At 44.4% G+C, this 4,586-nt stretch overlaps 1 non-coding gene across 1 annotated transcript; it reads left to right on the top strand.

Moving 5' to 3' along the window:
* Positions 1-448: 448 nt before the first annotated feature.
* Positions 449-521, top strand: trnaf-gaa (transfer RNA phenylalanine (anticodon GAA)). Its single transcript has one exon. It is a non-coding gene; the product is annotated as a tRNA-Phe (tRNA).
* The last annotated feature ends 4,065 nt before the right edge of the window (positions 522-4,586 follow it).

The following is a 4,586-nucleotide window of genomic DNA, read 5'->3' on the forward strand; positions in this document are numbered from 1 at the left end:
ACCCATGGGAGGATTTGAATGCCACCCCTGCGTTGGAGTTGCATCCATCCAATAAGAGAGCGAGTAGAAGTGACAGTTCTGTCAGTCGAACATGAGACTGTTAATGGCAGGGTTGTGAGTTTGAGTGCCATTCTATTTTTCCCTTTTTTAAGGCTTCTTGAGCAGAGAGTACAGGGAGTGTTTGAAATGAGCAAATCTCGCTTTGATTCAGGACTCTTACCTCTCTGCAGCATCTCGCTGTGAAAGATTGAATTTGATCTCATTTCATTCTCAGCTCAGGGTCTGTGCGGCTCATTGGCACTTCTGGCTGTCCCCCGCTTCACAATCCATCAGTACTGAGAAAGCAATGGGGAATATTACTCACATGTTGTGTTCTTTAATTTTTTGGAAAACTTGAATGTATGTATTTTCTTCCAAAATAAGGACACCAAGCCACGATTAATGTTGGGCTGAAATAGCTCAGTTGGGAGAGCGTTAGACTGAATATCTAAAGGTCCCTGGTTCAATCCCGGGTTTCAGCAATTTCTCTTCCTTATGCGTCCCTTGCCTTGGCTCTGATTTTCCAGTTGCACAATTTACTTTGAAATTATTTACCAAACACCAGTGGATTGAATTTGAGAAACAACACAGAGTCATTTGCAGCACAGAAGGTGGTCGTTTGGCCTATCACGTCCATGCTGGCTCTCCCCGGAGCAATCTAGTCAGTTCCACTCACCAGCTCGATCCCTTTCCTCCTGCAAGTTTCTTTCCTTCAAGTATCCATCCAATTTCCTTTTCAAATCATTGATTGTCTCTGCTTCCACCACACTCGTGGGCCAAGTCATTACTACCCACAACATAAAAAAGTTCCACCTCATCAAGGATGGGAAATACTTATATCTTCTATATTCAGCTTATTCTCTATTTCTATGAGAATAAAATGGCAGTCAACATGAAAGGAAACCCAAACATCTTCGAGCAGCATGTAAATGATAAGTGGTTGAGTCGGGCCTATTAGGGAGAAAGAGGATAATATATGCTTAGAGGTGCAGGGCAATGTTAATCTGCTTAATGAGTACTTTGTATCAGTGATCACTAAGGAAGTGGAATTGGACAAAATATCAGTAGAAGTGAAGAGAGTAGAGGCAATGGATAGGGTACAAATTGAGAGAGGGAGGTACTAAAAAGGCTAGCTGTGCTTAGGGTAGATAAATCACCTGTTCCGGATGGCTTGCATCCCAGGTTGCGAAAGGAAATGTGGATGCAGATAACGGAAGGGTTCAGTATAATCTTCCAATCTTCCCTGGATATGGGGGAGGTGCCAGAGGATAAACAGTGGCAAATGCGACGCCCTTATTCAAGAAAGGGTGTAAGGACAGTCTGGGTAACTACAGGCTAGTTAGATTAACAGCAGTGGTGGGTAAGGTTTTAGAAAGAATAATCAGGGTAAAAAATCAACAGTCACTTGGAGAGGTTTGAGTTAATTAAGGAGAGTGAGCATGGATTTATAAATGAAAGTTCATGCTTGACTAATCTAACTGCATTTTTTGATGAACTAACAGAGCAGGTTGATGAAGGGAATGCAGTGGATGTTGTTTATATGGATTTTAAGGAAGCATTTGACAAGGTACCACATAAAAGGGCGGTTAACAAAATTGAGGTTCGTGGAATAGGAGGGTCAGTGTCCAATTGGATAGAAAATTGGTTTAAGGACAGAAAACTGCGAGTCTTATGAAATGGTTCTTTGTCAGACTGGAGGATAGTCGACAGAGGTGTTCCCCAAGGGTCAGTGCTAGAACCACTGCTTTTTTTTGCTCAAGATAAATGACTTTGATCTTGGAATACAGAGTAGAATCTCAAAATATCCCGATGACAACAAACTTGGAGGAGTGGCAAACAGTGAGGATGATATGAACTGCCTGCAACAGGACAATGATAGGCTCGCAGAATGGGCAGACAGGTGGCAGATGGAATTTAATAGTGATAAGTGTGAGGTGATGTATTTTGGCAGAAGGAATAGGGAGAGGCAATATATACTTAATGGCACAGTTCTAAAGAGTGTGCTGGAATAGAGGGACTTGGGGTTCATGTGCATCAATCTTTGAAGGTGGCAAGACATATTGCGAGAGTGGTTAGCAAAGTATATGGGATCTTGGGCTTTATAAATAGAGGCATTGAGTACAAAGCCGGGAAGTTATGCTGAACCATTATAAAGCTCTGATTAGGCCCCAATTGGAGTGTTGCTTCCAGTATTGCTTACCACACTTAAGAAAGAATGTGAGGGTCCTTGAGAGGATGCAGAGGAAATTTACCAGAATGGATCCAGGGATGGAGGATTTTAGTTACAAGGTTAGGTTGGAAAAGCTAGGGTTGTTCTGCCTGTATCAAACGAGAGTGAGGGAAGAATTGATAGATGTGTTTTCGGCTATGACAGTTTTAAATAAGTTGGCAAGGAAACATTGTTCCCGTTAACTATTGGTACAAGGACTAGGGGTCACAGACTGAAGGTTTTGGACAGGAGGTACAGGGGGAATGTGCGGAATAACTTTTTTACACTGATTGGTGATGATCTGTAACTCGCTGCCCACGAGGGCGGTGGAAATGGAGATAATCGAGGATTACAAAAGGAATTTGAATGGGCACTTGAAGGAAATAATTTTACAGGGCTATGGGGATCGAGCAGACAAGTAATAACTCGTCTCCACTCCTAGTATTTCTAAATCCCACACCTTCACCAGAATGTGAACAATTCTTTCCTGTTTTGTCTCTCTCAGATTTGTAAACTTCACTGTATTGGAGTGAAGTGACATCTACTGGCAAGAAACAAGAACTGCCGTGATGAGATCAGCCATGATTGTATTGAATGGCAGAGCAGACTCGAGGGGCTGAATTGCCGACTCCTGCTTCTAGTTCTTATGTTCATAGAATCACACAGCACAGAAGGAGGCCATTCGGCCCCATTGTGCCTCTGCTGACTCTCTAACAAAAAGATGCAATTAGTCCAACCCCCTGCCTATTTCCCCATAATCCTGGAGAATTTCACTTTGAAATATTTGTCCAATTCCTTTATGAAAGTTATAATTGAATCTGTTTCCACCACCCTGTCAGACAATTCATTCCAAATCCGAATCAGTTACTGGGTTAAAAGATCTCTCCTCACCTCCCCTTGACATTTTTGGCCAATTATTTTAAATCTGTGTCCTCTGGTTACTGACCCCCAGGACATTGGAAACAGTTTCTCCCTCTCTACCGTATGAAAATCCTTCATGATTCTGAACACCTCTATTAAATCTTGCCTTAACCTTCTCTACTCTGAAGAGAACAATCCCAGCTTCACCAGCCTGTCCAGAGAACTGACACCCCTCATCTCTGGGATCATTCTGGTAAATCTCCTCTGAACTGTCTCAGAAGCTTTGATGTCCTTTCTAAAGCCTGGTGCCCAGAACTGGACACATTACTCGAGCTGAGATCGAGCCAGCGACGCCCACATCCCACGAACGAATAAAAAAACGCTCCCTGCCCAGTCCCCAAATCTTATTCATTTAGAAACGCTCCCTGCCCAGTCTCCAATTCTTATCGATTTACAGACGCTTCCTGACCAGTACCCAATTCTTATCGATTTACAGATGCTTCCTGACCAGTACCCAAATCTTAATCATTTAGAGACGCTCCCTGCCCAGTCCCCAATTCTTATCCATTTACAGACGCTCCCTGACCAGTACCCAAATTTTATTCATTTAGAGACGCTCCCTGCCCAGTCCCTAATTCTTATCCATCTACAGACACTCCCTGACCAGGACCCAAATCTCATTCATTTAGAGACGCTCCCTGACCAGTACCCAAATTTTATTCATTTAGAGACGCTCCCTGCCCAGTCCCCAATTCTTATCCATTTACAGACGCTCCCTGACCAGTATCCAAATGTTATTCATTTGGAGACCCTCCCTGCCCAGTTCCCAATTCTTATCCATTTACAGACGCTCCCTGACCAGTACCCAAATTTTATTCATTTAGAGACGCTCCCTGCCCAGTCTCGAATTCTTCTCCATCTCCAGACGCTCCCTGCCCAGACCCCAATTCTTATCCATTTATAGACGCTCCCTGACCAGTACCCTAATTTTATTCAATTAGAGACGCTCCCTGCCCAGTCCCCAATTCTTATCCATTTACAGACGCTCCCTGACCAGTACCCAAATTTTATTCATTTAGAGACGCTCCCTGCCCAGTCTCCAATTCTTATCCATCTCCAGACGCTCCCTGCCCAGACCCCAATTCTTATCCATTTATGGACGCGGTTTCGGGAAGCCTCACCGGGAAAGGCTTCACCGTCGCCATCCGCAGGGATACAGATGGGATTGTTCCATGTTATTGTGGCCCGGAGGCCCTGCTCCAGCTGTGTGAGCCCGCAAAGGGCGCGGTCTTCTCGCACTTTGTGTATATCCCGCTCCAACTCCGAACCCGCAGCTCCAGCTCCTGACAGAGCTGTCTCTACTGCGCCTGCGCGCCCCGCTCCTGTAACAGATTGGGCGGATTCTAGGCCGCTGAGCATTCTGTGTACCACACCTGTCATTAATGCTATTCTTTCAGCTGAAAGGTTTTATTACGTA

Source organism: Heterodontus francisci, unplaced genomic scaffold (assembly GCF_036365525.1).
Source record: "Heterodontus francisci isolate sHetFra1 unplaced genomic scaffold, sHetFra1.hap1 HAP1_SCAFFOLD_51_2, whole genome shotgun sequence".
Classification (NCBI taxonomy): Eukaryota; Metazoa; Chordata; class Chondrichthyes; order Heterodontiformes; family Heterodontidae; genus Heterodontus; species Heterodontus francisci.